Raw genomic sequence first — 14,096 nt, forward strand, 5'->3', positions numbered from 1 at the left:
GTCGTACCCTCACCCTCACAGCCAATGGCTCTGCCAGCAGGGAGGCGGGCAGGCTCTCAAAGGGCCTTTGCTGGGGGAGAACCGGCCAGCCGTCGGCGGCAAGGGCGCGGGGGTACGGAGGGCGTTGGGGGCCACGGGAGCAGCGCGGAGTAGCGCGGCCGGGAAGCACACCCCGGGTACCCCGCCCCGCCAATTCCCCTTCCCGGGGTCCCCCATTCGCTGGGCGGCCCTCCCGCCCTCAACCAGCCCCCCAAAAACGTTGGTTAGATGCCACGAAGTAGGTGGCAATGCCTTAACCGTATGCGTGTTGTCAGGCCCGAGGGCCTCTTCCATCCTTGTCAAGGGGAGTGCTAACCTTCTCTCCTTTCATACAACACAACTTACCCGCCGGCCGCCCGCTATTTATAGGCCTGCGCGCGCGCCGCCTTTTGCTTACGGCGACTTGGAGAGCGGGGGCACCCCGTACCGACACGGTACGCCGGGGCAGACGCCTTCCCGCAGCGCGAAGCCGCCACTTGCACACTATCGCCCAGATCCTCACACTCGCTGCCGGGTGTGGAAAAACTCGCTATTCCTTGCCCTAATGTATTCATAAAACCAGCCAATCAGAGGCTGCAAGGGACGTGCGGCAGTCCCGCGCGTCATTCAGAAAAGGAGATTCCCCCGGAAACAAAACAGGGCCGGCGCGCATTTCCTACAGCAACTCGCCTCGCGGACGGTCGAGCAGAGACTCGGAACTTCCTGCGGAAATGGAAGCGGTTTGGAGCGAATCAGAGGAGAGGAACGGTGATCCGCTCCACGGACTTCCGGACGCGGCCCTGCGCTTGGAACTGTGGGTGCTGGAGGCGAGGGGGCGCCGGGGCGCTGCCTGCGCATGCTCCGAGACCGCTTGGCACGGCTTAGCGCATGCTCTGTGACCGCAGGGCGCAGTCAGTGGGCCGCGGGTTCGAGCCCCGGAGCGGGTCTCCATGTCTCCTATCTGCTCTTTCCTCGGGGCTTGAAGAGTTAAGCCCGAAGCCGCCTGCCGCCCTGTCCCCCAGGGTTATAGCCCGGGCGCGCGTGCCGCGGAAGAGCGTGCGTGCGTACCTGTGCGGGGTGCGAGTGCACACGTGTGTGCGGTGAGTGCACACGTGTGTGCGGTGAGTGCACACGTGTGTGCGGTGAGTGCGTGTATATACAGGGACTGCACGTGGGTGGTGAGTGAACACGCGTGTGCGTGCACGCCTGCGTGCTCACTCCGCACGCATGTGGTCCTGTCCGTCCGCGCGCGTGTGCCCGTGCACGTGTGTGTCGCTGACAGGAGGGCACGCCGACCTGCAGGGGGGCTGACTAGGGGGCCGTGAGCAGCCCATGGCATTTCTCTGTGCTTGTCTGGATGCCCGCTTCCCAAACCGCATTAGAAAACTCAGAAAAGGTCTAAATGTTAATTAGAAAAAACAAAATTTGTTGGTTAAGGCAGTTCTTAAGTCCTTCCTGCGCCCTCAGTCCGGAGCCCTGGGGCAGCGGCGGCGAAGGGCTGGTGGGGCGTCGGCAGGTGAGGCGGGGCTGCGGGGTGGACCCTGCCTGCGGGAGGCCAGCTTGCCCGCACCTGCGGCCCATGAGAAGTTGGGGTGAGCCCTTTCGTTGCACATGGAGAGCCAGCCAGGGTGGGACGAAGGAGTCCGCCCACCCCTGCAGAGCACCTGCGGCGGGGGGGGGGGGGGGGGGGGGGGGAGAAGAGCGGGGGGAGGGGCCTCAGTCAGGGGCCCCTGTGAGCTGTGTGACCTGGGCACCAGCGCCCTCCAGCTCCCCAGCTCCCATGGGGAAGAGGCCATGGCACCCCCAGTTTACAGCTGAAGATGTAGAGGCCAGAGTGGTTGGGTGGTTTGGGCCGGTCACACTAGGTGTTCGCGGGAGGGAATCTGTGTTCCGTCTGTCTGCTTGTACCCGGCTCTGGTGCTCCACAGCTGGCCTCTGCACCCCAGCCTCTGCCTCGGCCCTGCGCGACCCTTCAGGTCTCGGCACACGGGAGGCTCCACCCGAGGCAGCTGGACCCCAGTGACGTCTCCTGCCCATCTCCAGGACACGTGGGGCCTCCTTCCCTTGCGTTTGCAGCTCCTGGTCCACGTGGGCTAGGAACCAAGGGGCAGGTGGCTCCTCGGGAACCCCAGGCCAGGATTTGCAAGCTTTAGAGTGAATCCGAACTACCTGGGGTCAAAATGCAGGCTCCTGGGACCACCTCCCAGAGTCAGAATCAAAGGACTGGGCAGGCCCAGGAATGTGCATTGACAAAGCATATCAGCCTCCCCCTTGGAGCAGCCTGTCTGCTCTGGGTGGACGGTGGGAGATGCCACGTCTTCCAGGGGACCCAGCAAGAGTGACAAGTGTGGGAAGGGTGAGAAGAATCAGGTCTTCCTGGGGTTGGGCAGGCCAGGAGGCAAGGACCCAGGAGGCAACATCTCCCTCTCAGGCTGCATTTACTGAGCCTGCTTTTCTGGGTGTCTGCTGCGGGGGCGTCCAGGACTCGAGGCCAGATGGCGCCTCCCGTCCCCTTCGCTGTGGAACTGGAGGGCATCCCGTAGTGTACGTGGAATAAACGTGTGGTCAGCCTTGGGGTTACTACAGCGAGACCCCTGCCTTCAGCCCTGGTCCTGGCATGTTCTCAGCGCCGCCCCACACAGCCAGTCACTGGCTGGGAGAGCCCTCCGGGCCTAGTGGGTTGCTCTGGGCCGGAGGAACAATTGGCCAACTGCCTCGTGTCCTGGGCGGGAGGCTGGATGGGCCAGCGGAGTTCTCACCTACAGGGGGGCAATTTGCTTGTTCACGCCCCCTGAGTTCACCAGGTACAGAACCCACTGGACCCTCCCCAGGGGCCATCCCCAAAGGCCCCCACATGAAATCAGGTGACACCCAGAGAAAGTTCCAGAAGTCAGAGAGGTGAGCTCACCTTGCTGACCTGTCCATTTTGCACATGCCGAAACGGAGGGAGGGGAGGCACTTGCCCGAGGGCACCCAGAGGGTTGTTGCTAATGTTTGGGGTGAGGACCCAGCCCCCGACCCCCAGATGGTGGAAGTGGGTAGGGGTGTGGGTTCCCTTCCAGCCCTGGTGAAGCCCCAGGCCTATGTAGACCCTTCTCCGAGTGTCCTGCGGAGTTGCTGGATAAAATACAGGATTTTATCAAACAGCAATGTTTCTGCGAAGGTATGTCCTGAATGTTTTATGGGATACACTTACGCTAAAAGTTATCCATTGTTCTTCTGAAATTCAAGCTTAGCTGAGGGTCCTGAAGCTTTATTTGCTCCGTCCTGCAACCCTGATAACAGGTGAGGGGACTTTAAATCCTTTGCCCACGAGGCATTTCCCACGGTGTCCTCCACGAGACCACTCAAGCTCTCCCTGTGGAGAAGAAGCTTGTTTGGGAAATCCTGCGTGAAACAAAATTGCATGACCCTCCCCTCCCCTTAAAGAAAGCGCCCGTTGGTGGGCCGTGGAGCTCATGAGAATGGGAGACTGAGGCCTGGGGCGCAGCGTCTTGGCTGATGGGCTGTGGGATGGGGTCTGTGCAGGAGGGAAAGAGGAGAGTGCAGGGGAGGGGGAAACAGGGAGAGGAGAAGTGAGGCCACGTGCACCTACAGAGGGGAGGAAGAAGGAGTAACTGAGATCTGCTGGGCTCACCCGAGAGCGTCTGCTGGCGGCAAGCACCAGGTTTGCAGGTGGGCACTTGGAGACCGGGGCTCTGCAGGCCCAGCCTGGGTCCGGTTGTCAGCTGGTCCCCAGAGCTCTCAGCATGCTTCAGGTGCTCCCCGTTATTTAGAGCAGAAAACCTGCCCGGCCCTGCCTACAATACTGTCCCGGCCCCAGTGGCTTTGGAGAGCTTGAATTTTCCCAACCTCGACCACGTCTCTGCGTCAGATCTGGAGAAGCCTGGACTCAGGTGGGAAATCTGCGGCCATTGGGGTCTCCCCACGTGGGCTTTTCCCTCCCTAGAAACCCAGCTGTGTGAATGGCCCAGGTCTGCAGTCTCTCACAGCTCGTAGTTCCTGGCCCCCTGAGGACAGGCGGGGCCGGAGATGGGAGCAGAGTGGAAACACCGGCCACCCCGCACAGTCCTGCAGGATTCGGGGTTCAGTGGTGGGATGAGAGCTACAGCTTGATTCAGGGAATTCCTCTTGGAGATACATCTTGTTGGCCGTGCCTGTGATCTGCGCGGGGTGGCGCTGGGGGAGCACGGCCCCCTGCCCCCCTCCCTTCCTCTGCCGACTGTCCAGGCGGCCCCAAAGGCCTTTCCAGGTTCCTGGGAGGCTTTCAGCTGGAGGGGAGAGCAGTGACATTCCCAGGAAGAGCGACAGGCCCTGAGGACTCATTGCCTTTTGGAACGGAAGGCCTTGGTGACCCAGGACCCAGCTGGGGCTGTCATGAGCCTTTTGGCCTGACTGCCGGGGCCCACAGGGTTGGCTTCAAGGCCACTGCTCACGGCCACCAAACAGACCAGGGGCCTTTGGAATCGGGCAGGTCTGTGGCCTGTGGATGCCCCCGTCCTCTGGCTCCTGTCCTGCTGGCCTAGGAGTGGCCGGTGGGCTGTCCCCAGGGTGCTGGGTTCCTGACCTCCGCCTGCAGTTTGCAGTGTGTGAGAGGGATGCCTCATTGGGCAGTTCCAGGAGCGTCCACCAGGGGGCGGGCCTGCACCTCTCAGCGCCCAGGCTGCAGGCACGGGTGAACCAGCCTGGGCGCCAGGCCCTGGGCCAGTGGCGGCCAACCTTCGCTAAGCCTCAGCCCCTGGAGCACAGCCGGCTTCCTTAGCGCACCGTGTGGCTCTCTGTAGCCCTGGGAAAGTCGCCTAACCGGCCCAGTGCCTCAGTTTCCTTCCCCGACAGGACCGGAGCTCAGGGCTTGGCTGCAGGGAAGGCTCAGGAGGGCTGGCTATTCTTGTCCCATTTTCCAGATAGAGAAACTGAGGCTCTCGGCATTGATGGGATGTCTGCAGGGGGTATACCAGAGGGGCAGGCAGTGGGGTCTGCAGTCCAGGCTCCTGAGCCCCCAGAGGCTCTGGGCGATGTTGGCCTGGGGCTGGTGGGTTTGTGGGATTCCTGGGATTGCCTGACCTGCAAATGGAACCTGACACTTCTGGGCATTAGTTCTTCCAGAAGTCCGTTTCCCTCCGCTATACAGCAATACCTGCTCATGGCGTGTGTATTTGAAACCACACCGAGCAAAACAGCCCCAACCCGACCACACAACCCGGTCGGTGGGCACCGTTTTTTGCATTTCTACAGACAAGAGTGATTTGCATTATTATCAGTTTCCTATTTCCTGTAAATGGCAGCGCTGTGATCGCTTTGAGCGTTGGTGGGCGGCGTCCTAGGCCACCCGTCAGGAGGTTTGCGTGCGGGGGAGGGGGCGCTCCAGATAAGGCCTTTTTGGTGAATAACTTTCCAGATTTTTCTCTGGGTATTAATGGGCCCCGATGGTTTTAAAACAGGGTATTCCTTGCGGTACAGATGCGGTTGCCCCGTCATCCCGCGGACGGGGCGCGTGGGTGCGTGGCTCCGTCCGTGTTCAAAGCGCGCTTCCTCTTTGCCCCCGAGAGCTGTTCAGGGCGGCTGCTGTGTCCTGCAATCGGTGGCCCAGAGAACACGCGATCTTTGAAACCTGCTTTGCTTTTCTCTCTCTGCACGTCTGTGGGGGCTCCAGGCAGGGTGGTGATGTCCCCCCCAACGCCGCCGGCACTCCCAGGGGCTCCCCGGCTCCCTCCCAGGGATGCCCCCAGGCCACTCGGCCATGCCTGCAGGGAGAGGCCTCTCCTCAGGGGCTGCTATTAATAAAGTGACCGCTGACCCCCGGACGTGGGGAGGGAGGAGGGGACGGAGTGTTCCCAGGGTTGGCGTTTGGCCGGAGGCCTTCCTTGCGTGACTGGGAGGCCTCCAGAGCGCTCTGGCCCTGCCCTGGCCCGTGGCCCCCTGGCCCGGAAGCTCTGCGGGGACCACGTGCGGGGGCTGCCCTTCCTCTGGGATATAAATATCCCAGCACCGGCCCCCTGCAGCCTCCGGGGAGGGCCGGGGAGGGAAGGAGGAGCCGCAGGCCTGTGACCCTGCGGGCCTGAGACCCAGGTCGTGGCCCTTGGGGAGCTGGCTGTGTGTGTGGGCCCCTGGGATAGCCTGGCAGCGGGGCCCTGCTTTACTTCTCTGCTAGCTTGGTCGTTGGTGGGTGCCGGCTGGGGCAGAAGGGGGGCCCTGCCCGTGGCTGGAGGGACGGGGAGGACATGAGAACGGAACAGTCTTCTCTACACCTCGTGGCTGGAGGGACGGGGAGGACATGAGAACGGAACAGTCTTCTCTACACCTGTGTGCACCCCTCTGGGGCCTCGGTCCTCAGGTTCCAGGAGGGGGACACAAGTGACCAAGTCCCGACAGGACGGCGTGGCCAGTGCTGTACTGGGTGCCTGCCTCCCATCCCTCACCTGTCCTCACACAGCCCGGGGAGGGCGGGGGGCCTGCATCTCGCAGGTGAGCCCCGGAGGCTCAGGCGGCCACTGCAGGCCACATGGTGGGTAAATCCCGCCACGGTTCCCTGGATGCTCCCGAAAGGCTTCGGGTTCTGGTCCCGCCAGCTGGAATCGGAAGAAACGTGCTGGAGGAGGGGCCGAGCTTTCCCAGCACTGCAGGGCCCAGGGCCTGGGGGGTGGGGGTGCAGACACAGCCCCTCCTAGTTCCTGGTCCTGGTGGGTCTAGCTTGACAGGGATGGTGGGGGACCATGACGAAGCACTGACAAATCACAGCAGCAAAACTCATCCTTAAACACGTACTGGAAAGGGTTTACTGGAAAAGATGCTGCCAGACAGGCATGGCTGACCCAGGAGGAAGGGGGAAGCCTGGGCTATGGGCTCTCTCCCAGTCTGGCCAAGCAGAGCCACCTCCACCCCTCCCCCTCCCCGGGGCTCTGCTGGAGCCGGGGGCTTACAAGAGTCCTTCTGCCCCTGCGACCTGGGCTCTCCTTTCTGCACATGACAGAGGAGAAAGCTGAGGTTCAGAGAGGACCCCCAGCTAGAAGGGAACAGAGAGGGATTTGAAGGCAGCTCTGGGTAACTGCAAAGCCCGGGCTAGCCCCACCTCCTCTGGGGGACTGAGACTTCCATCAGAAGCCACAGCCCCTTGCCCCCCACAGTGCCACGCACGGTCAAATACATTTGGGAAATTCTGCTTGCAGTTCTCCCGGAGGGCCAGTGTGCAGAGCAGCAAAGGCTCTGAGAAGTCCCGTATGGAAGAAGTCTGCTCCCCTCTGCTTACCCAAGTGCTTTCCAAGGTGGGGTAGGGCCCATCCCCAGGGGCGGGGGCAGGGCCTGATGGGGTACAGGCTGCTGTGAGCTGCTGTGGTCAGGTTGTCCAAAATGTCTCCCTTTGAATAAGCCACAGGGCCTGGGGCGAGTCGCTTTCTCTCTGCACTGTCTTCTCAAGTGAAAGGAGGGGAGAAACGAGAAACAAGGCCCTTTCTGCAGGGCTGGTGGGGGGCACGGAGGAAACCTTGCCGAGCACTAGTCCCTGACACTCTTCCTCCGGGGAACCTGTGCTTGTTGAAGACCTTCTGCATGTCTTGCCCTGCACCTGCTGGGGCAAGAAGACCGTCCCCAAAAGGCACATGGCCTACCCGCTTGGAGGAAAGCCGACAGTGGACAAAGGTTTCCTGACTTGGATTTTGAGTTCCAGGGGCTGAGGGAACTTGTCTAGGAGAGGGCTGGAAAGGACAGGCTGAGTTTGTCCGGGGAAAGTGGGGAGGACTCTGGGAAGAAGACTCAGCCTGTACAAAGGCCCTGGGGTAGGGAAAAGCAGGACCGACCCCCAGACTGGAAGAAGGGGAGAAGCTCAGGAAGGCCCAGAGGCCAGGAGGCTGGTGGGGCTCCCAGAGGCCGTACAGGTGAGCAGGGGCAGGGGCAGATGATAGGATCAGATGTCACGGGCCAAGGTGGGCAGCGTGGGGGAGGCAGCCCAGTGAGTCACTGTGGTTGCCAAGTGAGATGTAGGACTGGCTGGCTTGCCTCCTCAGTGCCTCTCCGGGCATCCAGCAGCCCCCGCCCTGCCTGCCCATCTTGTCCAGGGCCTTGGGTGCCGCACTGAGGGGGCTGCAGAGTGCTTTGCCCAAGCTTCTCCTGGGGGGGGGTGGTCAGCAGAGCCCTCTCCTGCTGACCGTATCGGCCCCCAGATGCAGGTGACGCAGCTTTGGAAGAGGCGAGAAGGGATTTGGGGAGGCCGTTCTGGATATGCACGCTGGCTGCCTCTGGCCCGGGCATGGACCGGCACAGTGCCAGGCTCCGAGGGACCTGGGGATGACCTGCAAGGAGGCACCGGGCCAAGGTGCATTTGGGGAGGGGGCGGGGGCATCTGCCCCCTTCTGCACCCCCTTCATCTGCTCCCTCCACCAGGACTGCACTCCCAGGGCTGCCTCTGTGCCAGCTCGGGCCTCCCTGGAGCCACAGGGCGGGGGGTGTGCTCCCATTCGTGGGTGAGGAAGCAAGCGCAGCAGGGTGGGGTCCCAGGGGACTGGGGCGGGGGGGGGGGGCATCTTTTGGGTCATGTGCCCGGGCCCAGTCCGGACTTTGTGGACACGGAGGACACAGCCCCAGAGGCAGGCCTGACTGGGAAGGTCCCACGGGGCGCAGGACAGAAGGGTGGGCCCAGGAGGAGGCCTGGATGCTGCGGGCCAGGCCCGGCCCATTCTTGGCTCCCCGAGTGTCCTGCCCCTGACCCCTTCCCCCCTGTGTTGCCCGTGGCCCCAGTAGCCCCTGCTATTTCCCGTCCCGCCGAGCCTGGGCCTGATCACGTCCCCAGCTCCCAGCAGGCTCCATGCCTGGCCTGCTGCCCGCCCAGACGGCAAGAACCGCAGCAGACGCCTGGGCATGCCGCAGACGACGTGGGTCCCGGGACCTCCCGTGAGCCGGGCATGGGCTGATGCTGGGGTGTGGTAGGAACCTGGGGTCGAGGCCGGAAGGAGCCCGCTCCCGCCCTGCTGGAGCTCTGGGTCCGGGGCGGGGCAGGGCTGTGTGCTGCTGGGACTCCGGGGTCTCTCCCGCATGGTCGAACCCCTGCTTGGTCTCCGCATGGGCTTCCTGTGGCTGCTGGAGCAAAGGACCACAGGCTGGGAGGCTGAACACAACAGAAACATATTCCTTCCCCGTTCTGGAGGCCCCAAGTCCCAAACCCAGGTATCACAGTCCTGTGTTTCCTCTGGGGGCTCTGGGGGAGGGTCCTTCCTGCCTCTCCCAGCCCTGTGGCCCCAGTGCTCCTGGGCTGTGGCCACCCCTCGAGTCTGCTCCGTCTTCACACAGCCTCTCCTTTTCTGTCTCGTGTAAGGACACTTGTCATTGGGTTGAGGGCCCACCCTAATCCAGGATGCCCTCATCTCGAGACTTCAACATAATTACATCTACAAAGACCTGTTCCCGATAAGGTCACAGTCACAAGCTCCAGGAGATGCGGCTCGAGAGCCCGCCATTCACCCCACCACACTGTCCGGGCCTCAGTTCCTGCATCTGTAGAATGGGGCTATCATGAAAACTGGATGGGTCTGGGCAGAATGAGCATCACTGTTTTTCCTGGGCCCACCTGCTCTTCTCCTTTATCTGTAGAGGGGTCGGCCCCTCCCAGGGGCAGCAGCCCTGTCCCAGGGTTCAGGACTGGGTTTTGGCCCCTGCTCTGTCACCAGCCCCTTCTCGACCTTGGAGACATTGCTCCTGCATCTGGGAAATGGGAAGATTTTTTTCCTGGGGAGGGGGTCATGGGGGGGTCTGGTTTCCGCTCCCCAGAAAAATGCATCTGTGTGCACACACCAATTCCAAGGGCTCAGACACACAATCAACCTTTCCATCAGGCCCAGAATGATAGGTTGAGGCCAGCCTCCCACCCCGTGCCTTCCCCCTCACGCTTCTCCCTCTGCCTGCACGCACCCCCCCCCACCCTGCCAGCGGCCTCTCTCCTTCCAGAATGCCCTTGAGCCCGGCGCCATTCCCTTGCAGGGAGCCCACACCGGGCGCTGCCCCGGCCTGCTGCAGGTGGTCCGCATGGTCTCCCCGTCTGCTGCACTCCTGGCCCCGGGGGCACAACCGGGGGCCTTGTGCCAAGTTCAGGAGCAAGGGATGGGGACAGTGGGCAAGGAGAAGGAGAGGGTCTCTAGGCAGCAGGGGCTGAGTCAAGAGAGGGAGGCCTGACCGGGCAGCCGTGGGGGTCCTAGAGCCCAGGAGTTGCCCGGCTGGGGGGCTCTGTGTCAGGACTGAGAGGGCAGGGGCGGCTCTGATGTCTCATGAGTGTGGTAAGCATCTCCTTCCTGAGCACCTGGCCTCCTGGGGGGACAGACTCCGGCCAGGCTCTAATCTTTGGGTCTCAGGACAGGACAGGAGGGCCTGTGGGCCAGGCAGCTGCTCTCCCCAGGGCGCCCCGGCTCGTGGTGCTGCAGGGGACCCTCCTCGTTAGCCCCCTCCAGCAGCCCCCCCAGTGCCACCCCAGGCTCCCTGCAGAGCTGGCTCAGGGACCGACAGATGTGGGGTGTCTTCCTGTCTCTTCCGCTCACTTCTCTTATTTATTTAGCCTGGAGTAACCCCCACTGTTGCCTCTGCTCAGTGGGGCGCCAGCATCCTCCACACTTGGCCCTGCGACCTTGGGATTCTGGCCTGCCAGCTCCCCCTCCCTTCCGGGCCCACGTCAAGGGTGGGCTCAAGGGACCCGTCCGCGCAGCCCGGTGCAGACTGCATCAGGCTGTGGGTGTGCGCCCAGCGAGGCTGGAGCTGTGAGGGGGCCAGGCCCCACCTGCTTCCCCACCCATTCGCCCACAGACCCCTCCACTTGAGCTGGGCTCCCATCCTAAGGTGGCTCGTGACCTCCGCGTGGCCGCGGCCACGGTGTGGACCCGATCCTCTGCCTGGACCATCACCACATCGCACAGCATCACCCTTGCTCCTCCTCACTCTTCCTTCCTCCCCCCTCCCGCCAGGACCCCGTCCCTTCTCCAGCCCCCGTCAGGTGTGGGGTGAGTGCTGGAAGACCCTGGTCACTTCTCCAGCTGTCTGCACTCCTTAGAGGCTTCTTCCAGGCCGGGCTTCTAGTTCCTTCTATGGGCTGACAACCCCACATCGCTGTCTGTGCAGTGCCGGTTTCCCCCCACATGTACCCCCTCAGACTGATGGGAGAAACGGGACGGGAAAGTGAGGGGAGCAGGCTCTCTGCAGGCAGGGGGCTTGGCTTCCATCTCAGCGAGCTGCTCTCTCCGGTGAAGCCTCTCCCGCTCTGGGGTCCCTGTCCCGGCGGCCCTGGGAGTGGGCTCCTCTCTGCAGCTGCCCCCGGACAGGTGCTCCCACGGGCAGGGGGGCGAGGTCCCGGCACGGGGTCCTGGGTTGAGTCTCAGTTCCGGCGGTGGGAGGGGTCAGCAGGTGGTTTCAGGGGCCAACGCAGTCCCAGCCGTGCTCCGGCGTGACCCTCAGAGACCCCGGGGCGGGTGGGTCAGGCGTCACTGCCCTTCCCAGGTAAGAGGCCTGGGAGGGAGCGTGCTGCTTTGCAGACGCGCCAGCCCAAGCCTTTGCAGGCCCCGTGCTGGGCTCCATGCGGAGCTTAGGAAAAGCGCTAAGTTCTAGTGGTTGTGGTCACGAGAAAGAGTCAAGCAGACTTGGGGGACACAGAGCAGAAGGGAGGGGGAAGCGACAAGGCAGAAATCAGTTCTAGCACGCCAAACCACCTGGGGCGGGATTTGGGTGCCCATCTTGCACTGTTTCCCGTGTGTGCGAGCACGCATGTGTGTGTGTGCACGCCTGCGCGTGGGTGTGTTCATGTGTGCAAGCCTGTGTGTACGTGTGCATGCAGGTGTGTGCACAGGTGCGTGTAGGCATGTGCGCACGTGTGCACGGGGGCATCACCGGGATCGCGCCTTACCGCTGCCTCTCTTACCCTTACGTGTGACGTCCCCGCGTGAGGTCCGTCTACCACATGACTTTCAGTGCCCACGCGGCATCGCGTCGTGTAAAAATTCGGCAGTTTATTTACTCCTCCCCCATGACCCGTTTTGACTACTTTTGCCGTCGCCAACACCAACCTCCGGATGTTCTTGCCCACGTCTCTGATGGGGAAAGTGAGATGTGAAGGGACAGGCCAGGGGGCATGAGTGTGTCCCTCTGTGTCTGTGGAAATGGCCCTTTTCCTTCCCCGACTGCAGGTGGTGAGCCCGAGTGCCTTTCCCTCCGTCTTACTAATTTCAGGTGTCAGCAGAGAACATCCCAGCCAAGTCCGTGCGGGCAGAGATGTCTGTGTTCTAACTTTTGAATTCTGTGATGCTAGACGTTTCGAAAGGCACCCTGTCTGTGTGAAACATAAAGCCTGTTTCAGCCTTATGTGCTACACCTGTTTTTCCAAAATCTGTGCTTTGTCTGGGGTTGGTTTTCCTCATGGAACATTAAGTTTGTTCTCCGTTCAGCTGGGTCGCCCCCCTCGGTCAGGGCGGTCTTGGCATGTGGTGGGTGGTGTTAGGGCGAGCCTGGGGGGTGCGGGGCGGGCAGACCTCGGTGGGCAGGAGGGTGGCTCTGGGGGCCGACTCGGCCCCCCCGGGGGGCTTTCTCCGGCGGGGTGGGGTTGGGGGGCCAGGCGCTCATGCCCTTGGCCTCTTCCTGGAAATGCATGTCGCGGCGGGACGGCTTGGGGTCGGCCCTTTTGGCTCTTCTCAACTAAACAGGATATTCCGAGCAGTAACCGAGATGACGCTGTTTGTTTGTAGGGAAATCGAAGATATGTGACTGTGTGCGCGAGCCTGTGTAGGAAATGGGGCAAGACTCACCCAATTAACAGAAAAAAACAAAAACAAACCTCGACTATCCTTACAAATCCATTTCCTTTCCAGTCCAGAGCAGTGGGGGGGGCCTGCCCCGAGCTCTCGGCGCCCCCAGGTCACGGGAGAGCCCCCTGGACGGAACCAGACACTGAGTGAGGATGAAGCATGAGGGCGCTGGCCCCGGGCAGTCCGAGGAAGACGGGATCTCAGGGCGTCCAGGCTAATGATCCCCTACCCCGCACCCAGAGGGCTCCCCCGAGGCCAGCGAGGATGGGGTCCTTGGGCTGTTTCCAGGGCATTCCATCCATGTTTGCTTTGAACGAGGCCTGCTTGGCGGACAGGCTTCCCAGCATGATGCCCTGGGTGGGGCTATGGCTGATGTCTGTCTTCAGACCCATTTGCAGATGAGGAAACTGAGGCCTGGTGCGTGGGAGGCCTCTGCGGGACTGGGGCCCTTCTCCTGCTCCTGCCTGGTCTTACCCCACCATCACCTGAGCACAGGGAAGGCAGAGACACTCGTGTGCCGCTCGGACGCCGGCCGTATCACGGCTCCAGGTCTTGCGGCCACAACACGGGGAAAAGGCTTCCAGGAAAGGGTCGTGATGGCAAGGATCGAATCCGAGCATGAGTGCGGGCATGAGGGGGAGCTCAGTCAGTGATGCTGACGGACGAGAGAGGGTTGGATTTGTGTTACTGTGACAGTTTTGCGTCGGTGATGCCCGTGAGGCTGCTGGCCTGGAGGGGAAGGGACGGTCTAGCGGCTCTCTTGAGGGGCCCTCCTGGTTGGTGCCCCTGCCTTCCAAATGTGTCAGGGTTCGGGAAGCGGTCAGACAGCCAGCCTCCCAGGGATGCCCCTCAGTGGGCCTGCTCACACGTCCCCACCACTGACCTGGGGGACGAGGGTGGCGTCTGGCCCCGGGTCGCTGGACTCCTGGGGACCAGGTGCCTCAGAGCAGAGCCCCGGCCCGGTCTTTCTCCAGCTGGAGCCTCTGCGTCCATGTCTGTAAAATGGGTCTGTCCGTCCCACCCCACTGGTGAGAACCCCCAGCAGGGTCAGTCTCTGTGTTGGCCCTACAAGCCTCACGTGGACCCAGAGTATTGCACTCTTTTCCCAGAGTGCCTGCCTGCCACTTGCTGGCCTTCCCAGGCCCTGGGATGGGTCAGCCGATGCTCCTTAAGCGTCTCCAGAGGCTGGGCCTCGGATTCCTGAATTGAGGAGGCACGCCGTCGGGGTTGACTGCCGGCCTGCCTCGGATAGCACGGACTGGCTCCAATATGAGGGTGCCAGTGCCCAGACTTTCCACCGATGGGGTGCGGGGC

At 62.5% G+C, this 14,096-nt stretch overlaps 1 long non-coding RNA gene and 1 other non-coding gene across 2 annotated transcripts in view; one reads left to right on the forward strand and one right to left on the reverse strand.

Annotated features, from left to right (window-relative positions):
- Nucleotides 1–251: 251 nt before the first annotated feature.
- LOC113266650 (U6atac minor spliceosomal RNA) lies at nucleotides 252–377 on the reverse strand. Its single transcript, XR_003320453.1, has one exon. It is a non-coding gene; the product is annotated as a U6atac minor spliceosomal RNA (small nuclear RNA).
- An 8,279-nt stretch (nucleotides 378–8,656) lies between these two features.
- LOC130544060 (uncharacterized) overlaps nucleotides 8,657–14,096 on the forward strand; it is an 80,014-nt gene continuing 74,574 nt past the window's right edge. The window contains exon 1 of the long non-coding RNA XR_008960006.1: nucleotides 8,657–8,901. This is a non-coding gene — a long non-coding RNA (uncharacterized LOC130544060). The remainder of the gene's footprint in view (nucleotides 8,902–14,096) is intronic.

This window comes from Ursus arctos, unplaced genomic scaffold (assembly GCF_023065955.2).
Source record: "Ursus arctos isolate Adak ecotype North America unplaced genomic scaffold, UrsArc2.0 scaffold_18, whole genome shotgun sequence".
Classification (NCBI taxonomy): Eukaryota; Metazoa; Chordata; class Mammalia; order Carnivora; family Ursidae; genus Ursus; species Ursus arctos.